Genomic DNA, 26,888 nt, shown 5'->3' with positions numbered 1-26,888 from the left:
CTCATTTCTTTGGAGCATGCCGTTCAGGAAAGCAGTACAATCAACCTGCATTGTGAGAGCTCAACAATATTTGGTAAAGTTCCTGTGCCCTTAAACTGATTTTTTTTTTGTAACAAACAAAAAAAAGGCAATTCTTATGTGGAATAAATCATGTTCAAATCCTCCCAATCATCTTGTTTCCAAGGGTCCTAGCTGAGACAACAGTTCAAATTTCGAAAGAAGTGATAAAAAGATGATGCTGGACTACTCCAAATGATCAAGATTCCAGCTGAAATATAAGACAACCTGTCAGAGTGCTATACTAGCTTTCAATGGGAATAAAGAAACTGACTTGGAATTATTCACTCACTTGAGACTTAAGGCATCCAAATATAGAAGGTGGTCTGCTAAAGAAAGCTATTCAAAGAGAAAAAACCAAGACTATCATGTCAAAAAAGAACAGGAGTCAAGGGAAGACTTAATACAACTTTACCTGGGGGGTGACTTGTTACTAAAATCCATGTTCTACAAAAGGATAAATATGACTATTATATCAAATTGGGGCTCGCCTGTATGGTGCATTAGTCTGCACCAGAGGGGTGCAAGTTCTAGGGCACACTAGTTTGTCACACACTAACTGGCACATGTGGACCCTGTTGGCATGCACTAAAAGTTCCCTTGTGTGATTTAATTTCAGACAGTGCTACATTAATATGCACTAAGGAACTTTTAGTAAGGAATCTAGGAAATCACACACAAAAATACTACGTTAAGAGAACATTGTAAAGATTACAAAGTCAAGCACTCAGAAGTTAGGAAATGCCAGAATTAGGGTAGCCAGTGCAACCATAGTTCATCCCCCTTGTGATAAGTGTTTAATTACTTAATCATATACTATATTTTCCACAAGACCCCTTCCTGATGCAGTTCTGACTGAAATACCCTCCCAACCCAACCAAGCCAGAGAAGGGACCTCTGGTGAGTGTACCTTTTTAAATATAACATGTTTTAAAAGCAAGCGTTTTTTAATGACTAATTTGCCCTGAGGACTTGGGATGCATTCGTGGCCAGTACACTACTGGACAAGTCTGTTAACGTATCTGGGGATGGAGTGGAAATCCTCCAGGGACATCTCCATGAAGCTCTCCTGGAGGTACTCTAAAAGCCTTTGCAGAAGGTTTCTGGGAAGAGCAGCCTTATTCTGTCCTCCATGGTAGGACACTTTACCATGCCATGCTAGTAGCAAGTAATCTGGTATCATTGCATGACAAAGCCTGGCAGCATATGGTCCTGGTGTTTGCTGGCATTCAAGCAACATCCGTTCTTTATCTCTGTGTTATCTTCAGGAGAGTGATATCATTCATGGTAACCTCGTTGAAATACGGGAATTTAATTAAGGGGACATTCAGAGGTGGCCGTTCCTACTGGGCTTTTTGCTAGTGGCTGAAAAGAAAACCTCCCTGCAGTTAGCCAAGTGGGGGGCGGGCATTGGCGCTGAGCTGTTCGCATTTGGCTAGCAGGGATCTTCCCTGATACCAGCCACAGTGAGGGGAAGGGGTAAAGCAATCATCCCAGAGAACTGGATGGGGCGGGGGGAGTTTGGTTTCTGCTGCTGCACGTTAACACGAAAACCTCAGTACTAAATGGCCAACTCAACGGGCTTTGCTTGCTATGGGAAGGAGGGTGTAGTGTTATGAAGGTTGTGGAAGCCGAAAGACTATGGCTTACCATGGCTGCCTGCAAGCCGAATTCTGTTGCCCAGCACTGTGTGTGTGATCTCTAACACCAAAGCTGCAGGCACTCAATATAAGATGCAAAATGCGACCTTGTTCCAAAATCACATGAGCTATGTAATGTGAATAGTGTTGTTTACCGTGAAAGAATATAGCCATTGTTCTGTAAAATGTATCTTTTTAAATACTTCACTCCCTTTTTTTCCCCTCCGACACCTGCAAATGTTTCAAGCCTCCCTCCTCCTTCCCAAAGGCTATCTCAGATAAGGCGGCAAAAAAAAAAAAAAAAAAAAACACACGCGATGAAATGTTCTCTGAGCTCATGCAGTCATCTGTCACTGACAGAGCTCAGCAGAATGTGTTGAGGGACACAGTAACACAGTACAGGAAAGCGGCCAATGAACATGAGGACAGGAGAGACAATCGAGATGAGAGGTGGCGGCAGGAAGATCAGAGGAGGCAGGATGCAAAGCTGGGGCTACTGCAGGATCAAACGGACATGCTCCGGCGTCTGGTGGAGGTTCAGGAATGGCAGCAGGATCACAGACTACCACTGCAGCCCCTATTTAACGGCCCTCCTTCCTCCCAAATTTCCACAGCCTCCTCACTCAGACGCCCAAGAACGCAGGGTGGGGGGAGGCTCCAGGCACCCAACCACTCCACCCCAGTGGACAGCCCAAGCAACAGAAGGCTGTCATTCAAGAAGTTTTAAAATGGCCTTTTCCTTCCCTCCGCCCCTCCTCCCACACCCCACCTGGGCTACCTTGTGAGTTATCTCCCTATTTTTAATAATCAATTAATAAAGAATACATTAATTAACAGGCTCTGAATGTTGCTCTTATCCTCAGGTGCCACCCCCAGAGCTCTCATTGGCTGCAGTTCCTGGCCAATGGGAGCTGGAGAGCCAGCACACAGAGCAGGGGCAGTGCGCAGAGCCCCCATGGCCACCTCCGAGCCAGAGGAACATGCAGGCTACTTCTGGGAGCTGAGTAAGGAGCCTGCCAGCCCCGCACCAACTGGATTTTTAATGGCTGGGTCAGCAGTGCTGACCTCAGCCACCAGGGTCCCTTTTCGAGCGGGTGGTCCTGTTGAAAACCAGACACCTGGCAACCCTACACCTCACCCTGCATCTTTTGAGGTGATGGGCACTATTGGAGACTTATGGAATGGATAACAGTTTCATGGATCTTCACAAAAGTCAGCAACAAACTCATTCTAAATGAGCAGGAGTTTTGCGTGAGTGTGGCACGGAGAACAGGACCTTTATGCACTGTTACAGTGAGTTACTAACATGGAACAGTGCCTATGTTTGCAGAAGGAGCAGCCCTGAAATAACTAATCCAGCACACTTAGCAACTTCCAGTAGAAGGAGAGGGTTATTTTCCACAAAGACAACATCACACAATTGTTTTTGAGTTTGGAAGATACACAAAGCAGAACATTAAGTTAATTTTTTAAAAAATTACTAGAGATTTCTGAAGACTAAAATGAGTCAGTTTCAAATAAACAATGAACAAAGGAAATTCTAACGATGTATGGAATTCCTTTAAAAATTCCCAGGGATCCTTTAAATACTAGTTGTCCTATAGCACTCAGAATTTCCTTTGATTTTAATACCACTGTAATATATAAATCAGAGTTATAAAACTGGACCAAACGTATGTATTCCAGACTCTGCAGGCTGAGATTTAACACTCTCTGTTCCCTCCCTCTCCCACACAGACGCACTCCTGACCTCACTATTCTTCTTCCAAACACAGTGTGTCTTGGTCCTGACCCTTAGCAGTGCTACATGCCCACTATAGTCTTCATTAATATCACAGACCATGATACATTTTAGTTGAGGTCAAGGGCTCCTGTTTTCAAGAGGTCTCAGAGCTATTTAAACATTGTGGGTTAGCATTTTCCAGAAGAAGCTGACCCTTTTGGTGGCTATTAGCTAATATGTACTTACTTTTACAAAATAAAACACACAACAGCATTTAATAGTGTTGTGAGATATGACTCTAAATAATTAAAACTAAACTCTTTGTGTAAATGTAAAAAGTAGTTAAGTAATGCATACTGCAGTAGTGCCGCTAAAAATCAGTAATAATCACTAAACTTAGATTAGCTCTTTGCAGAGAAGTGTAATGAAATCATTTTTGATGAGGTAATGAGATCTTCCTACTTGCAAAATTAAAGTTAGCAAGGTTCTAAAATGTATATCCAGAGTCTGTAGTTCTTTTATAATACTTTTCATTTAAATAGCTCCTTGTACCCAATGATCTAAAAGCACTTTACAAAAGTTGTTAAATACTGCTATTCCCATTTTACCCACCCAAGGTCACTCAACAAGTCAGTAGCACTGTCATATATCCTAGATGTAGATTTATTCTGCGGCTTATTGTGCCTTCTCATTCTTTGTTTTCTTCTTCTTCTGAATCCAATGATAAACTAAGAAGAATTTACTACTCTCTGCAAATATACATGATTACTCATCTACTTACATTATGGCATGTTATCACTGTTTATTTTCACTTGTGTATATCTTCGCAAGTGAAAGAAGTCATTGCTATTTGCAAGGCCCTTAAAAAAAAAAAAACAAAAAAAATCCCTACCATCAATCACAGGTTCAGCCCTGGTGCTTGTCAAATCTATTAGGAAAAAAAGTGTCATTTACAGTGCTTTTCATTTTCTGTAGCCCTAACCACTAGCAGGTGGATTGAGATTGCCTTTTCATAGTTCACAAGGGACTTTTACAGCTGTCAGATGTAAGTAAGTCTTAAAAACCATTTCTCAAAGCAAGATTTATTTGAGGGCTAGCATCTGGTGACAAATGTTGAAGGAATAACAAAATCCCTTGTACTGTGGGTTCCTTGATGTTCCTGTTTATTAATGTTCATCTTGTCTCAGAACTCAAAGTCATAGCATTGGCATATGCTTAGTACACCCTTTGGAGACAAATAAAATGAAACATCTCTCTTTGCTTCTCCAAATAAGAAGAATCAGCTCCTTAAAAAGTTAACATGCCAGTTGCCCATAAATACATTTAGTGCTTCTCCAATGCAACTTTAACTATGATGTCACTACTAATGCTTCCATAATATAAAAGAAAGTGATATTCTTCCTCTAGTTTTAAAATAAAAATAAAAGAAATACCTTTTTTATTTTTTTAAAAACCGATCTGTGTTATAAATAGGAACCAGAGGGAAAGGATAAGAGCAGTAATTTCAATACACTCTTAAAATCTAAAGGGGGAATTGTCCAATATGCTGAATATTTAACATTGCTGACTATTAGGTGAGGGAGAAGTTTGTCTCTCGCACCAACGGAAGTTGGTCCAATAAATGATATTACCTCACCCACATTGTCTCTCTAATATCTGACATGGCTACAACTACATTGCACGCATTGTTGGCTATAAGCAGTTTATTCTCTATCTTTTTAATACGTATTTAATACATGTTCTACGTTAAAGAAAGAAAAAAAAAAAAAAAAAGATAGGAGACCTGACCCTGCTGTTTTTACTCAGGCAAAACTCCCATTGCCTCCAGTGAGAGAGAGTTTTGCATGAGACACATCCACAGGTTTAGACGCAGAGTCTGGTAAGGTGGGGAAGGCAAGACTCCCTTCCTTACACAAATGGAAACATAATTGCAACAACTTACTGATGTGTAAGGCACACTAAATTAGTGTAACTCACACTCTGAAGAGCCAGAAGAAAGCTTTAAGGGCCTGGCCTACTTTAAGTTACACATTCCTATTAGATGCTTTTGCTCCATTCCTCTCTTCTTGCCCCTTAGTTTCAGAGAGCCAACTTCAGAGGTGGTGGCTAGACCTCCCTACACTAATGTAATCTTTCCTCATAAACCTATCCCTCCAGCTCCATTGCTATTCTTTGAGCCCCCCTCATTCTGTCAATGTCACACTGATAATGTGGGGCCCAGTAATGGGCATTCTATTCAAGCTGCAATAAACACCAGAGCCATATACAAATGCACCATTACCTCTCTGCTACATGAGGAACTGCTTCTGTATACGTAGACCAAACTTCATTGCCCCCTTTTTGCTACCATGGATAACTCACTGCCAACTATCACCACTCATTCTATGTCAGCATTAATGCTTTCCAGGTTTCCACTTCACATGGAAATTAAAAGTAAATAATGCAAAATATTTAGGGAAATAAAACATATTAGCACTATAACCTGATTCTAAGAATAACCCTTATCCTACTAGGAAACAGAAAGAATAGCCACGTTAACTACGCCCAATCAAAACTAACCAACAAAGCTTGAATTTCTAATATTTATTACAAGCTACTTACAAAGAAACAATCTACAGGCTAAGAATTAGGCCATTGATTCTGCAAAGATTTACATTTGTGCTTGACTTTACACACTGTAAATAGTCCCATTGTCTTCAGTGGGTGAAATCCTGGCCACACTGGGGTCAATGGCTGTGACATTAAGCACTCCTGTATTCACACCCTACAAACTACTGTAATAATCTTTGTACAAAATATGCCTGTGAGGTATCATTTGAAAAGCAGGAACTCACTGATCATTAATATTTTTGCATGATCTATCTACACGGTAGGTGTCAAGGTTCCTCCCCCACTCTGAACTCTAGGGTACAGATGTGGGGACCTGCATGAAAAACCTCCTAAGCTTATCTTTACCAGCTTAGGTCAAAACTTCCCCAAGGTACAAAATATTCCACCCTTTGTCCTTGGATTGGCCGCTACCACCACCAAACAAATACTGGTTACTGGGGAAGAGCTGTTTGGACACGTCTTTCCCCCCAAAATACTTCCCAAAACCTTGCACCCCACTTCCTGGACAAGGTTTGGTAAAAAGCCTCACCAATTTGCATAGGTGACCACAGACCCAAACCCTTGGATCTGAGAACAATGAAAAAGCATTCAGTTTTCTTACAAAAAGACTTTTAATAGAAATAGAAGTAAATAGAAATAAAAAAAAAAAGATCCCCCTTGTAAAGTCAGGATGGTAGATACCTTACAGGGTAATTAGATTCAAAACATAGAGAATCCCTCTAGGCAAAAAACCTTAAGTTACAAAAAAGATACACAGACAGAAATAGTTATTCTATTCAGCACAATTCTTTTCTCAGCCATTTAAAGAAATCATAATCTAACACGTACCTAGCTAGATTACTTACTAAAAGTTCTAAGGCTTCATTCCTGGTCTATCTCCGGCAAAGACAAAATATAGACAGACCCACATACCCTTTGTTTCTCTCCCTCCTCCCAGCTTTTGAAAGTATCTTGTCTCCTCATTGGTCATTTTGGTCAGGTGCCAGCGAGGTTACCTTTAGCTTCTTAACCCTTTACAGGTGAGAGGAGATTTCCTCTGGCCAGGAGGGATTTTACAGGGGTTTACCCTTCCCTTTATATTTATGACAGTAGGTATTAAGAGTTATGGATACATGCTAGAATTATGACTAAAGTGTGTTTAAACCAGGCACGTTAGGAGGAATTGGTAAACATTCCTTAGAAAAGGAATGTCTTTGATTGTCTGACCAGCCTGATCCTCAGACAAAGAAGGTCTAGTTACACCTTATTTAAACAAAGCTATTAAACTAAGGAGGGGTGGCGAGAGCAGAGCTTCCTTTACCACCAGACTCCATGTCACCGTCCTCACAGCTTGAATAAACTTCACATTGAGGGGTAACCCTCAGAACAATCCATTTCAAAGTTTTACTGGTGTATAAAGACAGAGGGTTTGAACCTCAAGTGATAAACAATGGAATCAACTGACTGTAGACAATATTAGTGTCTTATAAAATCTTATAGTGTGAGGTCTTCTATGAAAGCTTGTGACACACTGGTGATTAATATCATTGTGAATGGTACTTATTAACACTACATAAGGAATTATGCATAAATCACTGATATTAGGCTTTCCAGTCTGTGACCAAACAGAGGGAGAAACAGGCTTTCCCTCCTATCTATCTGTCTCCAGTGAAATTAAGCAAGCTGTGACCTGAAATAATGGAAGCCTCATTTACAGAAATCAACAGGGACATGGGAAGCTCACAGGAGGGGAAAAACAGCATGAGGTCATCCTTCCCCTTGAACAAAGGTCATTGAGCTTTGGAAGATGTAAGCACATAGAGAAGCCATCTTTGGCATCCATCACAGGACAGATGCAAAGAAACAAAGCTCTTGCAAGCTGTGAAAGATGGGTCCTTCAACCAAGTGGGGGTTGAAGTCTCTGGAAACTGAATAGAGGTGAGAAAACATTTTGAGCAAAGCCTATACCTTACTAGATTAAGTTTTAGACTTTTAGGGTATGTCTACACTGCAGTTAAAAACCTGCAGCTGACCCGTGTCAGCTGACTTGGCTCACAGGCTCAGGCTAAAGCTAAAGACTGTTTAATTGCAGTGTAGATGCAGTTCACTCTCAGTGTAGACATACCCGGTAATGCACGTTTTCACTTTTATTTGCTTCTAACTTTATTCCTTTTACTTGGTATCACTTAATATATGTTATACTGTTAATCAATTTATTTTATTCTTACTACAAACCAACTCAGTGTTGTGTTTAAATGGAAAGATACATATTCCCCAGTTAATAAACCATGATGTGTTTTTGTCTCTGTAGAGAAACAAGTGAACCATATTATGTCTCTGAACTGTCCAGGAAAGGACTGGTCATTGCACAACATATGGTTTGGGGAAATTTGGGACTCAGGGTACGTTGGGGTCACCTTGCTGGTTGCAACCAAGGCTGTTGGAAACCAGAGATGGGCTGTAGACAGACCAGTGGGGACAGAGCTGCTGAACTGGGGCTGTCTAGCATACAAACATTCTGTGCTTGCACACAACGGGGGCTGTCTAGCATGCAAACTTAGTGCTTGTAAGCTGGTTGTGAGCACCCCCGGCTGGGAGTTACAGCAGCAAAGCATCACACAGCACCCAATGTTGCAGGGCAAGTGGTGACAACACTTCACTGGTCTGGATTGCACCCCCAAACTGCAGTCACAATGACAAACTCCCGTTTATTTCAATTAGGCCAGGATTTCACCTATGATCTTCAATGGGACTACTTACAATATGTAAAGTTAAGCACGGGCACAAATCTTTGCGGGATCAGGGCCTGGGGCCTGGTCTACACTACAAAGTTTTACCGGCATAAATTACCTTCTATCAGAACATTTGCAGGCATCCACACCCATCAACCCTGTCACTAAAACAGACACAAGAATTCTTCTGGCCTGTGCAGGATCCATAACTCTGACAAAAACAACGAGGAGTCCTTGTGGCATCTTATGGAGGAGAGATTGAAAAGCATCACAAGAAGTTGTGCAACTTTAAAAAATAAAATCACATGAAAGAAACTTTTTTGAATGAAAAAAAGGGAATTGGGGGAACTTGGCCCCAAGCTCCCATAATTCTCTGAGCAAAGTCCTGGTACCCCACAATGAATTGAAAAAACATCCCAGAAGGCAGTGTGCTGGTTGGTAGCATGGGGAACATTGGAATGCCTACACATGATACACTGTAGCTTTTGCCAGCACAACCTCTCCTGGCAAGGACACATCACACATGCAAAAGCAGCCAACTGTGCACATGCTTTACTGTTACAGCAATGTCAGCAGCTGGCAAAAAGTTCTACTGGTAAAACCTTCTAGTGTACACATGCCCTTAGATTGTAGACTGTCTGGGGCAGGAACTTCATACATATGGATCTTCGTATGTGTTTGTATAGAGTCTACTATAATGAGGCCCCAATCCTGATGTGGGTGTCTGAGTCCCACTGCGCTACAAATAATGAAGTGATGAATTATTTGTAGTAATTATTCAGCAAATCATTTTGAATATCAAATACATTCAGAGAAATCATCAGCTGCTACCAGAAAATTTGCTGACAGAATAAAGGGATAAATTCATCAAATAAATTATTCACTATGAATTATTTTGCAGTTCCAGTAAATATATGGCCTTCCCCCGTTTTTATTACCTTCTTTACAGCGGCCATGTTGAAAATGCCAGTGATCGGCTGTACAATAAATATTAACGGTTCATAAATTAAATGACATTACTCTTCCTGACATGCCACCATTTATTTCCGCAGGGTCCCACAGAAAAGGCACAGTCTGCTTGTTGAACAAGTTCTGAACAAAGAACAATACGCCTCTCCTTCTTTTAGAAGTGCTTGGTTTGTCAAACTTTATGGCATATATCCAGAAGGCTATTAGGGCAAATTTTTTAGGCATATGCAATAAGTCCACAAACATTGAAGAGGAAAAAAAACAGGAAATTATTTTCTATGAAAAATACCTGAGTTATACAATTTTTGAAATGTAATTATATATGCTGTCTGTATAAACAATTTGTACCAGAGGGGCTTGTGTATACCGTTAACACCACATCTGCATAGACAGAAGGCATTATTATTATTTGTATTACAGTAGTGCACACAGTTACGGACCAGGGTGCCATTGTACTAGACACTGTACCAACACAGAACAAAAAGTTGGTCCCTGCTCCAAAGAGCTTCTGATCTCAGTTTATAAGAGGGGGGGAAAGGTAGATACAGATTCAGACAGAGGGGGACATAGGCGCTGACTCTGTGGGTGCTCTAGGGCTGGAGCACGCATGACAAAAAAATAGTAGGTGCTCAGCACCCACCAGCCAACTGCCAGCCAGCTGTTTGGCAGTTGGTGGGAGGCGCTGGGAGGAGGGGGGCGGAGCCGGAAGAAGCAGAGCAAGAGTGGGGCCTTGGGAAAGAGGCCGAGTGGGGGCGAAGTCTCGAGCCAGAGCGGGGGTGGAACACCCACCTGGAAAAATGCAAGTCTGCGCCTGTGGATTGGGGACCAGAAGGTAATATGGGTCTGCACAATGGGCAGGGGACTCAGCACATCAATGGCCTATCCATTGTCTAGCTTCTTGCAAGCATCACAGCAAATGCGGACTTTAAGGAGGGATTTGAAGGAAGATAACAATGTAGCTTTATGGAGGTTTATGGGGAACTCCTCCATTGGAGGAGGAGAAGAATGGGAGAAGACAAAGGCACTTGTTTGAAAATGTAACAAGTGGGCAACAAAGGCTACCTATCAGAGCAGAAGTGGGAGTCAAAGATCTCTATAGCATGAGGGATGATGTCAGGATCCCAACAAGGACAGTCAGGGCCAAGGGGCAAATCAGGGGCAAATCTGAAGTGAAGAGCAGGGCTGGCCTTAGTGATGGGCGAGGATGGCCACCGCCCATGGCGCTATGTACAACACATGAGTACATGCTGTGAGGTATCTCCCAACTGACCTGCTGAAAGCCACCCAGACTTAGGGAGGCAGCAAGGCAGGCGAGCAGCAGAGTCTGGAGAGGGTGGATGGACCCGAGCTGCAAGGGTGCAGCTGAACCAGCCAGGTAACTCCTCTGGAGCAGGGATGCCCCTCCTCTCCCCACTGCCCAGCTCCACTGCTGCTGCTCCTGCACCGCCCCCACCATCAAGCTGCCCCTGGCCAAGCTTCTTGAGACCAGGAGCCTGCCTCCTCTCTGCTGTGCAAAGCCAGTGGGGGTGGGGGGGAGGACTGATGTTGGGTTGTACCCCTCCCCCACCTGTGTACCCAGTCTCGGCTGAGCTGTGGTGAATAGACAGGAAGAAGCCAGTCTGTACTGCTGCCTCTGAGTCAGGAGTGGGTGCTGCCGGCAGCTGCTGCCCGAACAAGCATTCAGGCTCCTGAGTGCTCTGCTGACACACTCTCTCTCTCTCTCTCTCACACACACACACACACACACACACACACACACTCCCTCACCTTCCCTCCCTCTCTTACACAGTCCCCAACACAAACACACACACACTTTCTCACACAGTTCTCCCAACACACATACACTCTCTCTCTCTCACACACACACACACTTGTATTATTATTATTATTATTTCTTGGTACTTCCTGTCAAAATGCACAATGCACAAATATTCTCTGTAATTATATTCTTTCAAAGTTCATTAAGGATTACAGTACTGTTACTTTAGTTTTTTTGACTGATCTGTGCATTTCATAATTTTATTTCTCTCTTATGCTTAAATTTAAGTCTTTGAGTAGTGAGTTCTAAAATGCCTAACCTGTCCTGGCTGGAGTAAGTATCATTATTACTTTTATTACCACATTGTGCTTTGTCATTCATTATTTAAAGTAGTACAATCAAATAATAGAATCCTTCTAGAATGTAAATTTAACTTGTACTCATCTTAGCAGTGCCAGTTTAAAAAAAGTTTGCTAAACATATAACTTTAGACACTGTGCAGGTGAAGGTCGCTTATTTTCAAATTGCATTTTTAGTTATGTCTGTAAAATAACAAAATTTGTCCAAAAATAAATGCCGTTCCAAGTCTGATACAAATAGTAATGATGGAATCAAATGTTAGTGAGTCACTTACTTGATTGTGATTAGTAAACATAAATGGAAAAATAATAAGAAAAATAAATTCCCATTCTTAATAAAAAGAGAAAAAAACCTTAATCGCCTAATTTAAAATTAAGTAAATATGTTTTTAGTGGAGTGAAAAACAATTGACTAAAGTAGAGTAGATAATGGTTGTTACACAGTGTGTCTGTTAGAGAAAGTAAGCAGATTTTAAGCATCTCTACTAAAGATAGTATACAAAATATGAAACTCGTGTTTCTGATATCTGTGTTAAGGCTTCAAAACTGATCTCAAGGCTTGGGATTGGGAATATCTTGCTGTATTATCTCCTGATTGTTCTAAATTTACATATAAACTTAATATATGGCTTTAAATGGTGTTTGTGTATATTTTTTTCTTTCTTTATATAGAAATTACATACAGTGCTCCTGTCAGCTAATTTCTAAGTTATTATCTGCAAAAATACCTAGAGTTCTCAGGTGCCTAAGCAGCCCTTGGAATCACGGTTAAGGCTGCCACTCTCCAACCCCCCAGTTAGTTCTTAATTTGTGTTGGGTCCCGGCACCTCTTTCAATACAAATTAAGCGGGGAGGCAGCAGGGCCTAGAGGTGATGGGGGGAACCTGGGGAATCCACAGAGACCAGGGGCACCAAAATACAAGTTCACGCAGGGTGCCATTTTCCATAAGGCCAGCCCTGGCTTGGAGTAGCCAAGGCATTCATAGGCAGTTCCAGGCCAGAGTTAATACCAAGGGTCTGAGTCAGGAGGCAAAGTGTAAATCAAGCTGAGGTCAAGCCAGGAGTTCAAGAGCATAGAACAGGAATGGTCATGGCAGCTAGAGGAAATCAACGCTTGTTGCCTGGACACTTCCTGGAATGCTCCTTGAGTTTATACAGGGCAGGGAGCCAATCAGGACCGCTAGGGCTGCTGCCTGTCATATCTTTGAGGTGGAACTTCCCATGGTGTGTGTCCATAGCGGGTCATGGGAAGTGGAGCGGAGGCTGGTTACAGCTGCTGTGCGTGGCAGTCTGGAGATGTCACGTGCCTGGTAGCTCTAGTGGCCTGGGCTCTAGATGTGTGGGACATTACAGATGATAGTCAGGATGGCAGTCCTCCATGAAGGGCCTTGAAAGTGAAGACGAGTAGTTTGTGTATGGTGTGATACAGAAAGCAGAGCCAGTGGAGAGATGCAAAGAGAGTGGTGAGTGGTCAAATTGACAAGCCAGGGAAAATATCTTTGCAGCAGTGTTTGGAATGCAAGTAAGTGAGGCAAGAGCACGTTGGTCAGAGAAGATGATATTGCAGTAATCAAGACCTGAGATGAAGAGACCCGGGATGAGAGTTTTAGTTGTGTGGATGGAGAGGAGTGGCCATGTTTTAGACATATTCTGGATGTGAGAATCTAAAAAGAGGGCCAAGTTGAAGATGACATCTAGGTTACAGGCCTGAGTAACAAGAAGGATGGTAGTGTTGTCCACAGTAACTGAGAAAGGTGGGGGGCTTCAGTGGGCCCTATTCCTTTCCATTTTGACTTTGTTAGCTCCTGTCACCTGGGATCCTGGAATGGCAAAGCCAATGCACTGTCCAGAAGGCAGAACACTATGCTGACTTGAAAGGGTCTAATCACGAGCCCTCCTACCTCCTTAAGCCCCATAAACTTCCTCAGTGTGATTTTCTGCCAGGATCTGCTTGCACTATTCTGTACATCCTCTAACCTGGGGATTGCACTCAGTGAACAGGAAGCTATAAACAAAGAATAGCACAACACCTGGAACGGGCTAAGTTTCATTAAGGGATTCACATATGTTCCACCCTGGAATTCCACGTGTTGCAACCCCACATCTATGCCATGATTCCCCCTTGGTGGGACGTTTTGGTGGCTACAAGACCCAGCACTTAGCATCTCATTTCTTTTAGTGGCCCCAAATCCCAAAGACAAGACTGGCACATGTTGCCTCCTGTAATGTGTGTGCCTGCATCATGGTGCCATGCAGTAAACCCATGAACTCCTTCAACTTCTAGAAACTCCACTTAAATTCTGGGTGGCTATTGCACTAGACTTCATCATGGAGCTATCTGAATCCAAAAGGTATACAGTGATTTTGACTGCTTTTCACAAAGACAGTTTACTTAGTTCCCTGCAACCAACTGTTCTCTTCTGAGGAAGCAATCTGGCTATGGGTGAACAAGGTTGTCCTCCTTCATGGGCTTCTGGATTGCATCACTTCTGATTTCAGCTCACAGTTCATCTCCCGTTTCTAGCATGAAGCACTTGGAATATGAGGGGTTTACTTCTGCCTTCTTCTCCCTACCACCCCCCAAACAAATGGCTGGATGGAGAGATTAAATCAAATACTAGACCAGTACCTACACTATTATATCTGCCATCACCAGAACAACTGGTTTTTGATGTTACCCTATTTGGAGTTCGTATAGAACAACACAGAACTTGCCTCTACTGCAAAGCTCCTCCCACTTTTTTGTGCAAATTACAGGTTCCATCCCAATTCCACCAGAAGCTACCCGTGATCTCTTCCAATCTGGCAATCTCAGATTGGATACAGCCAATCCACCAGACCCAAGAGAATTTAAATAACCACACTGAAATAGTGAAAAAAAAAATTAAAAGTGGTATGTGGATCCACAATAGCAGAATGGTCCCACTTTTTCTGTAGGCCAGAAAGTGTGGTTCTCAGCTAAACATCTCCACATGGAGAACGTCCCGTAAACTAGATCAGCAGTTCCTCAGCTCTATTAGTGTTGACAAGTCAACCCTGTTACTTTTGAGCTCCATCTGCCTCAGTCCCTCAGAATACACCATTTGTCATGTGTTGTCCTGAAGCCATGTAGAAAGAACCCATTTCCCCATCGAACCCAACCCCACCCCATCCCCCAATCAGTACATATCCAGGACCATAAAGAGTATATAATCCATGAGGTCCTCTATACTAAGGTCAAGCAAGGCAAACTTTGGTACTTGATCAACTAGAGGAGCTACAGGCCTGAAGAATGCTCCTGGGAGAAAGTAAACCCCCCAGAGCTGATGCAAGCCTTCTATAAGAGTTTCCATGAAAAATCCAGTCCAGTGATGCCCTGAAGGTACCCTAGGGGAGTGGGTGATGTGAGGATCCACAGATCTTCAACCTAGGTCTGCAGGCCCCCAGACAGCCTTCACATCCCAGCCACCATCTGGTGGTTTGTTAGAAACGGGGGGACTGAGTAGCTAATGGAACCCTAACCCCACCAGAGGCTCTCCACTTACCCACACAGGCCTAGTTCCACTTGTCACTGAAGATGGAAATGGGGCAATTGCCCCATTCCCTCCTTGGAGGCTAAAACAAGGGAAGCACAAATACAATGATTGCACCTGGTGCATCAGAGAGGCAGAGAGAATGCATAAACTGCACTTGTGTACACAATTGTACATTCTCTCTCTCTCCCTCTCTGAAGGACTAGATGCAATCATTGTCTTTAGTGCTGTGCTCTGTAGCCTACTTATGATATAGTTTAATAAATTCTATAATCCCGAGACCAAAATGTAACTAACTGAGGAGGCACTAAAACTCAGAGAAACATGTGTGATATGTAAATGCAAAACTAAACTATGTTTGTGGCTTCTGTTCCCATGCAGTAAAACTATTCTCTTCCGCTCAGTTAATTTTTTTCGCAGTTCAGAAATCCATGAGACTGAAAAAGGTAATAGCAGTCACAGTGAATAGAAATTCTCTCCACTCGGTTAATGTTACTTACCTAAGTATTTGGAGTTAGTTCATTTTTCAGATACTTTACAATAAAGGAGAGCTCTACTGGGGGTGCCTTTTCTGCAGTTTTACTGCGACCCTGAATTGTGCCTCATGCTGCTACTTGAGCAGTTAATGCCTTTCTAAATGTACCATTTCTGTTTGCATTCACTGCCTGGGTCAAAAGAATCATGTATCCAGCATCCAAAGAACCCCACATACCTGTCTTTTCTCAGGACCAGTAATAAGTATAATATTTATATTGAAAGTAAAGGATATAAAAATACAGAACACCTGCTCGCTACCTTCTAAAGGACTGCTGGGCTCTAAAACGATTAAATGTGGTAATTTGTAAATTTATCAAGCAACAAAGGCAATAAAGTAGGAAGCAACACCACAAACAGAAAAAAAAGTGGGCGAGTCAGGTGGGGGGAGAGGATGAGTAGAGGTAATCTGGCCAGAGGTGACATAGATATTCCTGCTACCTTCAGCAAATAAAACATGTTCTGTCAGCCAGAAACAGCATTCTGGCTCTGTCGTCCATCTTACAAGAAGGATGGTGTTGAAAGAAGGTCAGCTGGCACTGCTGTAGAATATTTAATGTGATTTTGCTCTTGTGATGGAGAGTAGTGCTGGGGCTTCTAATAATCTGAAAGAACTCCATTTTATACCCTATTCAAAGGGCCAATGGGCAAGGCTTCAGCTGAAATTTCAAGGAAGAAACACTAAAGTCAAACAGCTCTTTAAAATCCAAAAAGATCCTGCCTCATCCCAGACCATCAGAGTTATAGAATGTGGAGTGGGAAACAAAAGAATTAAACATTATAAGGTGTTCACATGAGCCTTTGCCAGTTCACTCTTCCCCTCTGCCCATTCCCCCTCTCCCTCCCAAGGGTTTATTTGTACTATACTTTCCTCTCCCATCCCAAAAGTTCTTTCCGTACAATGGCCCAGATCAGACCAGGTGTAACCACCATTGACTTCAAGGGAGTTTCACCTGTTTACAAACAGAATGGAGTTTGCTTTACAAGGATTTCTTATGCTCCTGGAAAGTTTTGACACCAATGTCACAAATCTAAGTCCAATGAAAATAAAAGAGTACATCAAATCGGTACATACACTTCTCTTCAGAAAACAAAAGAATGTCTGGGGCTCAAGATCCTATCACTCAGAAACCACTATAGGAATATGCCCTTATTATGTAGAGATTTGGTGGGTTAATCTGGATGTGGATCTACCCAGTAATTTGAAGACTTATTTTTTTTAAACTAAAGATCACAACATTTCCTCGAGATGTGATAAAATTATGTCTCTGCTGAATAGTAATTACTTGTTGAAATTACAATAACCGTGATCTTTAAAAAACAGGCTGCCCTCTTCCCCCTGCAAACAAAAAAATAATAAGGAAATATATTGATGTTTCTTATTTTCATGAGAGTTAACTTTCTACACAGAATGGGGGTGGGGGTGGGGAAAGAGAGTGTATAGCAAGAAAATCAAACATTTACTTGAAGGAGAACTGGGAAATTCCACACACAGCCCTCCCAGACTTTTGTTCACTGCCCCTAATGTTCAATAACTTCCACCAAAGAAGGTGCTGTTGTTCTCTAGTCAGCATCATAATTTGCTGGGAGCCAAATTCTCCTCTAAGGCATGTTGGGTAAATCTGTAGTAACTCTGTTGGACGTCAATGTAGTAACACAGGTTGATTGTCTTCTCAGACCAGTTTATACCAATATAGCTCCAGTAACTTCAACAATTTTGCTCTCGATTTGCATTGGTCAATAATAACCAGAAAAAATAGAATTTGACAATATATAGATCTCCACTATGCACTTTGAAACTGGCATGTTGCTTCCTCCAAGCAACTGCACAAATACATGTAAAAACGGTGTGGAAAAATCCCACAGTTCCACACAATGTGAAATCAGCCAGTGTACATCGCATATATTCCTTTGCCTTTGTTGCATCTGACAGGTGTTCAATTTGTGACTGATGACAGAAATGGTCTGCTCATCAAGCACATAGGAGGATTTAAAGATAGAAACCTCTTGAACAGAAGTACTTCAGCTGTGGCGTCAAGTCTGCAATGTCACCTCCAACATGGTAATAATTTGTACTCTATTTTCCTATAATGTAACTTTTTATAAAAATATTAGAGAGATTGTTAAGCTGAATTTAAATGCTTTGGGTGGATTTTCCTACTGCACAATAAAACTAAGAAAAGTGAGCAACTGGCAGATTCTGGATATCATAATATATGCAGAAGCACCTTTCACCTCTAAACTGCCAATTCAAGAAAATAATCTGCCTCGGTCAACTGTTTGCTGACAAGAAAAATTAACTGGTGGAATCAGTCCAGCTCCAGTGAAGAGGAGATTCTGATCACATTTAAATCAGTGTGAAATAGGAGTAACAAAACGTTATTGGAGGAAACCCCAGATTTTTATTGGTGCAACTGGGATAGGAAAATCGTGTTGCTGCTATTGACATTACAGTAACTATCACCATGAGGGGTGCTAAAAGTTCATCTCAGCGGAGAGAGCAAGGATTTAATAGACCTACGGACTAGAACTGGGGTAAACTTTTCAGGGCACCAAACCTATCCGCAAATTCAAGTCAAATTCAACAATTATTTTGGCCAAAAAAAACGAACACAGAAACATTGGAAATATTGGAACAGTTTGTTTAGAAAAATTTAAATGAACCATTGAATTTCATTTCAAATTAAGATTTCCTGAATGAAATGTTGATTCAAATCAACACTTGAACTGTTTTGTTTGACCCTGAATGAAATTTTCTTCATTTTCTATTTCATCAAGAAAAAAGAAAAAAAAACTTAGAAAAAAATCAGTTTGCTTGAAATGAAGCAATTTTTTTCTAATTTATTTATTTGGTCCAGCTACTAAACTGGGTGGGGAATGATTCTCTCATATCTGCTAAGGAAACAAATACTTCCTCACACTTGTGGAGATGGTATCTCCAAGCCAGGTTTGGCATAGTGTGGAGAACCTCATCTGACCCCTAGGCTACTCCTGTTCTACTAACTAATTCTCCAGCGTGTTTCACAAATACCAGATTCACAGGGAATGCTTTGGCTTTTCAAAGGAGCTAATAGCATTAGAAGATAATGTTCCACTTATAACAAAGAAAAAGTATACATACCTTATCAGCCTGCGTCTCATGAGGTTTGATGCACCAGTATCAAGGAGAAAATGAATAACTGTACAACTAAAATGGCTTACACTCAATCTAGCTTTAGGACTTGGGTCATTTACATGAGTTTTGTGTTTATTTGGCAGAAGAAAAGGGCAGAATGAACATTTCCACCGGAAAAAAAAAATCTAGTTTTGCTATTCAACATGATCTTTCTACTCTGTAACCAGACATCTTATTTCTAGATTATGGGAATGTGAAACATAATACTAAGGGGAAGGAGGCACCCCTGTGGAAGCATCAGAACATAAAAAAATTGATGAAAGAAAACCATTAAGGCCAAAGTTGAGTAGGTTTCATGATACTATAGAAACTCATTTGGATTTTATGCTGCTGTAACGTGGAAAAAACAGAGAAATCCCATCAATACTATTTATACTGCATTTTTTGAATGTTAAAGTACAGTACTGTAAGGAATCCCTATTTGGACCTAAGAATTAGGCTGCTTGTTTAAGGCAAGACAATAGCAAATAAAGGGTGAATGCTGTTGGTTATTTTACTCTACTTTTATTTACGAATCCTTGCAGAATCTGTGGCCAGAATGGATTTCAACAATGAATGCAGTTCATGGTTGCACTGAGAGATTAGCAGATTTGTGATCTCACACAAAGCAGGCTACACAGCCCGGAGCCTTTCATTAACAATAGAATCATAGAATATCAGGGTTGGAAGGGACCTCAGGAGGTCATCTAGTCCAACTCCCTGCTCAAAGCAGGACCAATCTCCAATTTTTGCCCCAGATCCCTAAATGGCCCCCTCAAGGATTGAACTCACAACCCTGGGATTAGCAGGCCAATGATCAAACCACTGAGGGTTTGGTGACTCAGTGGAAACACTGATCATATGCTCCCTTACATGGGTGTGCACAAGATGTGTGCTCTCAAGAACAGCAAGGGCCACTACTCCACAAATATACACACACTGGTTCCTGACCTCCTGCATCTAGGTAACCCTACAGCCATGGCTCCATGCTTGACTTTAACAACAGATCCATGATATGGCCTCAGGGGCCTGGGCTTTTTAGCTATGCCTACTATATTTATACCACTCTGGCTTGCACTCATATGAGATGACATGATGCAGTACCATTTCTGACACCACTTCATTTCACACATTAGTGTGACTGTCAGCTCCTCCAGTGTTGATATTAGCAATATAGGAACATACTATCCTTAATATCAAATTCAAGCTGACACTGAAGAAGGTTCCTCAGGAGTTAATAATTGGTTTTACATTCACTGTCCTCTGCGGTCACGATAGTTGAGTAGGTGGGTCCTGCTGATTCACAGAGGGCCAATCTGGCTCCCATTAAAGTCAACAGCAGAACTCCTATGATTGAATCCTACAACCTTTGGTAGGATTCAGGGCTTAAATTCAACTGGAGCTGTCCAGAGCAGAGCTCTGGTAAATATTTTCAAACCCTCTGGAGTTTTATAGTATGTTGAGGGGAAGGCAGGGGGATTCCAGGAAATACTTAATAAGGATTTAAGCCCTGAATAGGATACTAAGTATCTTATTGTTATAGAAGCAAAACAATGAGAACTTTTCCTGCTTGCACATGCTAATTTTTCCACTTTATGCAAATACCATTAATATTCATTTATAATATAAACCAACTATTCCCCCATACATACCACGATACATCGGGAGATGCCCAAAAGCCACCATACACCTACATGGCAGTTACTCCATGTGTATTTATACATGTATTTTTTATTAATTTTCCTTAGCAAACATTGGAACGTATGCTGCAGAAAATGAGGACTCAAGTTGTACATGTTGGACAAGGAATCTAAAATAAAAGTAACAATTCTTGTGTGATGAATAAAAGTGAACAGCTGAAAGCTGTTGCCAGCAGTCACTGTAACAATCAATGCAAGAAAGTAGTGACACTAAATTAGAGTAAATGTTCAATGACAAGATGTTCTCTGTGCCCTTGAAGTCTGTGTCAACTTAAGTTGCCTTCATGAAATTTCAATATTGTTGGATCTTTGGCTGTTTTACATTAAATTAGAATAACCTTAAACAATGATCACACTTGGATTTCCTAAGAAGCCATGTTGTGAAATAATATGTATGCAGGAAGAGGGTATTAGAGTTCAGGGCAACTGCACCTGTTTTCCCCCTCCATAGTCCCTCAACGGAACCACAGTATGCTCTGGGCTCCTCAGCCATCACCCCTTCCAGAAAGAGACCGTGTCTCTCTCCCTCATGGCTGGTGTTTTTCCAGGCTGCACTGTGATATCCCTAGCAAGCCAGACTGCCTAAACAGGCTAGTGTCTTCACTTTGCTTTCCTCTTTGAAGGCTATAAATAACTAATTGACACCAGTCACAACTCATCACACAGCTCTTCATAAGCAGGCACATTTATTCTTAAGGTGAATGAATAGAAAAAATTGCTTATATGCGGGCTAATAGCTTACCAGAAATCATCCATCAATCTCATGGGGAACACTTCCAGCTGCAGGGCAGACATACCCTGAGCTTCAGCCTGGCTGCACTAACTCCAAACTCTGGCTGTCCAAAAAAAATTTTAAAAAAAGTATTCTGAAGTGCTCTTGAGCAACAGGGACAGAGATCTTAAAGTCTCAGTATCCATATGAAGGACATCCAGATTCAGCACAGTACCGCCAGTAGCATTGCGAAAGCACTAGAGATAGAACTCTATAGCTAACCAATATCAAGGTGAGTTCAAGGTCTAGCTCTATTACTGAACAGCCTGCCTAAGTCCAAGAATGTTCACAGCTGATGCAGTTAGCACAGGTTCTATAACAGCCAAAGATCAGCATTTCCTTGTGTGTATAAAATGTAACTGTACTGCATTACTTATTAAACTGAAACTAATTGAAAAAAAAATCCTAACTCATATCACACAAGGTACTTATTTCTTTAAATTTTATTTGTTTTCCATCTTATCGCTTATAAACAATGTAGGCATTGGTGTCAGGCAGCTCACAGCTCATGATGGATATAAATGATATTGGATAGATTCACTATGATACATTTCTTCTTTCTCACAGTTTTCAGTGGGAAACTTAAACCCTTGCCCCATCTTGCATGTACCACTGTTTAATTACTGTTACTTATATATCTGATTATTTTGTACTTTCTTCCACCTCATAATATTTTCAGCTTTGTTAAATAAGATCTCATTTGGATTCCCTAGGTCTGACATGGTGTTAGAATAACTTGTCATAACTGCTTACATTGGTACACCACATTATGCATGCCAGCAGGCAGGATGAACCCTCCCAACCATATGTCAACCCTGCTAACTTCAAAAGGACAGTTCACTAAAATTGTGTGGTTGGCATTGTTTATCAAAGCACACTTCCTACAGTTTACATTGTTTGTATAAAAGTACACGAAAGAACAAGTGCATTGGCATTGCCTCTTGCCATGAGTCAGAGCATGTACTGAGAAGTTCTCACTAGCATAATTCTATTGATTTTTTGTTGTTTATATTCTGAGGATTACATTGCTCTAACTACATAAGAACTGCCATAAAGGATCAGTGGTCCATCTAATATTGGCCAAATGCTTCAGACAAAGAGGCAAGAAAGCCTAAGATGGACAATTATAGAATAACCTGTTCTTAGGGAAGGTTCTCTCTGAACAGATGCTGTCATTTACTGCAAGTGAGAAAATTACTAGGTGCAGGCTGTCATTACCTGACCATGCAAGAGCCTTTACTAATGACAACACCATTTAAAAAGATTACTCATCTGAGTAAGGGTTTGCAGAACTGGGCTCCAAATTTATTCAGAGACAACCTCTTTTCCAATTCATCATATTAATGCTTTTCTTGTAAAAAAGTTTTTTACTGAGCATATGGATTTTCTTGTGTTAGAATTATTTACCAATTTTACTTAATTTGATAAAGATAATTTTAAAAGTATGTTTTCTCTTTTACCATCAAAATAACCTAACATGTATACAGCACAGAGTCTGAAAACTGTAAGAACAGGACCATGTTAAGATTAGGTCTCTAGACATGGTATATAGATTAAACAGTGCCATGTAAATGGGGAACAAAAATGAACACTATTCTAATTTAAATCAATTGTTAGACATGACTCATGGGGGGCAGGAGGGAGAAGGAAACTTTCTCTAATCCTCTAAGTCCTTGAAAAGGTAATGACTTAGCGTTAGGAGAAGTTAACCATCTCCCTAGATGATGGATTTTGAATGCTAAAAAGTCTAATGTTAGTTCTTCCCATTCAAAGATATTCAGCTAAATCAAGCCATCAGCTTTATCTGTAACTGTAACTACTTAGAAGGCAACATCTCCAAAAGTGGAAAAATACACATTCAGTTTTTTTCATTATGTTATATTTTGTGCACATAATTAGCAAGCAGAAGGCACAAATTATAGCACCCAAGTTATTTTTAGCAAACGTTATATCCAATCTGAGATATAATAGATATCCAATCCAAGCAGAACTCTTTACTCTCACAACCAGTTCCCACACTGAGTTGAACAGGGCTATTCAAGATCAGGTGTTTTTATTGTTTTTTGCAAACTTCATTAGCATTATCTAACAAATGTAATTTTTATCTTTGTCCTATGATCACACTGCCCCTAGTGAGAAATCACCAGTTCCACAGGAGTTTAGATCAAAAACGCAATTATTCCTCCCTATACTTGCTGTGCAGAGGTGGCCTTCTGCACAAATCCTCACCATCCCATGGGGCTTTTCTGGATGAGGGAGAGTCATCCACCTCCACATGTTCATTCTCACCTTCTCCTAGACCCTCCCACATGGTTGGAGTTCCACGGCTGCGAATGACAATGAGTGGGGCCAGGTTGGGAGCAAGGTGACCCATTCCTACACACACATCCTAATCAAACTTGGGGGGGGATTCCTCTTTCACCCTTTCAGATATCCCTTAAAGGGGGGTTCCCTCCAGTATGACAGCCTGGCTTAAGCCCTTGCAGCCTCACTCTAATACAGCCGCACTATCAGCAAGCCATGGGAGCTGAAGAACCAACACAGAGACACAGGGCTTCCATGGCACATTTGGGCAGATCGATATCTTCTGGGGCAGTACCACCATCTGTTCCATTGCAAACCAAATCCAAGCACCACAATCATGGACTAGCTCAAGGGAAATTCAACAGCATCTTCCTCTCTCCAGAGCCTGCTCCCACAGGTATTTCAGAGGAAAGGACTAATGATTCACAAGCTTTTGTTCATTCATGAAGCCAAGATCAATCATTCAAAATCTGATACTCCTGCCTTTATTCAGCCTATTTATATGGCTGGGACTGAGTAATTTTTGACAGACAATATTACTAGCTCCTTGGGACGAGCTTCATCTAAAAAAATAGCAGTACTACTATATATATTTTTCAGTTTCAGAATTGAAATAACTCAATGCCTCACATACTTTTTAAAATTCAGAATTGTAGAGATTATGAGCAATAATTGGGATTTTAAAACAATTCTGATCCTTCCGGTTCAGTTAAGGCCTGATTCAGTCCAGGAACTCTCCCTTGAAACTTTACAAAATACATAAAAATACATAAAAATAAAAATAAATAAAAATACATAAAAATACATAAAAACTATTAAATATATCCACATCACTAATTTCAGTGCTTTCATCTTGATTTTCTTGTGACTTTTTCACATACTTACAACCTATTTGAACATCTCTATTATAATTACGACACTGGATTTTCATACATCCAGTCTACAATCCAATAAACTCATTACCTACAAGACACTTTAGAAATCTACTGATACCCTCCAATGCAGTCGTAGACTTCCATACTGACTAGTCGTCAGAGATAACTAGTTAAACCCACACTCCCTTTATCCCAAGAGTTTCCATATACCACTGGGCTGGTAATAGATACATTTTCTCAGTGCCACTTACTTGCTACAGTGCTGCTTATTTTAATATTCTGCTTCTGGAGCTACTCTTGTTTGCTTGTTCCTCGTGACTCACCTTTCTGAACTTTAGTCTCCTGCACTGCTTTTTTCGCATTTATATTTGTGACAAGTAACTGAAGTTTGTCCTGTTGTGAGCAGTAAGCTCATGACAGGATGTTTCCAGTATCTAATGCAATGAATTTGTCTAGGCTCTTTTTTTCCTTCCTTCCACACATTAAACAACATTAATGAAACTGTAAGTGCTCTCTCTCATGCTATATCTCACAGTATCTACTGACACATCTAAAAATCTTATATTCTGACTTTGAGCAAATACTTTTTTTCTACAAAAAGAAAAGGAGTACTTGTGGCACCTTAGAGATGAACAAATTTATTTGACCATAAGCTTTCATGAGCTACAGCTCACTTCATCGGATGCATTCAGTGGAAAATACAGTGAGGAGATTTATATACATAGAGAACATGAAACAATGGGTGTTACCATTTTTATGGCTGACTTAGAACAACGCTTCCTCAGCTCTCGTCCCCTAATGCCCCTACTCTACTTGCGCTACATTGATGACATCTTCATCATCTGGACCCATGGAAAAGAAGCCCTTGAGGAATTCCACCATGATTTCAACAATTTCCATCCCACCATCAACCTCAACCTGGACCAGTCCACACAAGAGATCCACTTCCTGGACACTACGGTGCTAATAAGCGATGGTCACATAAACACCGCCCTATACCGGAAACCTACTGACCGCTATGCCTACCTACATGCCTCCAGCTTTCATCCAGACCACACCACACGATCCATTGTCTATAGCCAAGCTTTACGATACAACTGCGTTTTCTCCAACCCCTCAGACAGAGACAAACACCTACAAGATCTCTATCAAGCATTCTTACAACTACAGTACCCACCTGCTGAAGTGAAGAAACGGATTGACAGAGCCAGAAGAGTACCCAGAAGTCACCTACTACAGGACAGGCCCAACAAAGAAAATAACAGAACACCACTAGCCATCACCTTCAGCCCCCAATTAAAACCTCTCCAAATCATCATCAAGGATCTACAACCTATCCTGAAGGACGACCCATCGCTCTCACAGATCTTGGGAGACAGGCCAGTCCTTGCCTACAGACAGCCCCCCAACCTGAAGCAAATACTCACCAGCAACCACACACCACACACCCAGGAACCTATCCTGTATCACATATTCCCCAGACCAGAGATAATGGACGATCGTTAAACCTTGATGGCTCCCATTCAAGTGCGAGCACCTCAGGACAATGAGATTGCTGAAGCCTAGGGAAAACAGTCTGACCAAGTCTGTGTGTAGGGCTGGCGTTTAGAGCAATGTAATTTCCTCAGGAGAACAAAGAAATCATGTGTTAACACTGAGGGCAAGTCTATGCTACAAGCACTGCTGAAGCTATGGCACTGTAGCACCATAGTGTAAATCAGAGGTTGCCAACCTGTGGCTCCGGAGCCACATGCGGCTCTTCAGAAGTTAATATGCGGCTCCTTGTATAGGCACCGACTCCGGGGCTGGAGCTACAGGCGCCAACTTTCCAATGTACCGGGGGGTGCTCATTGCTCAACCCCTGGCTCTGCCACAGGCCCTGCCCCCACTCCACCCCTTCCTGCCCCCTCCTCTGAGCCTGCCGTGCCCTCGCTTCTCCCCCCAGAGCCTCCTGTACACCACGAAACAGCTGATCAGGAGGTGCAGGGAGAGAGGGGGAGGCGCTGATCAGCGGGGCTACCAGTGGGTGGGAGGCGCTGGAAGCAGGGGATGGGGGGCTGCTGACGTATTACTGTGGCTGTTTGGCAATGTACATTGGTACATTCTGGCTCCTTCTCAGGGGTTCTTCTGTCAATGTAGGTAACCTACCTCCATGAGTGACAGTAGCTAGGTCAACGGAAGAATTCTGTTGACCTAGCCAGGTCTACAC

This window comes from Chelonia mydas, chromosome 7 (assembly GCF_015237465.2).
Source record: "Chelonia mydas isolate rCheMyd1 chromosome 7, rCheMyd1.pri.v2, whole genome shotgun sequence".
NCBI lineage: Eukaryota > Metazoa > Chordata > Testudines > Cheloniidae > Chelonia > Chelonia mydas.
Note: the sequence above shows the minus strand (reverse complement) of the source record.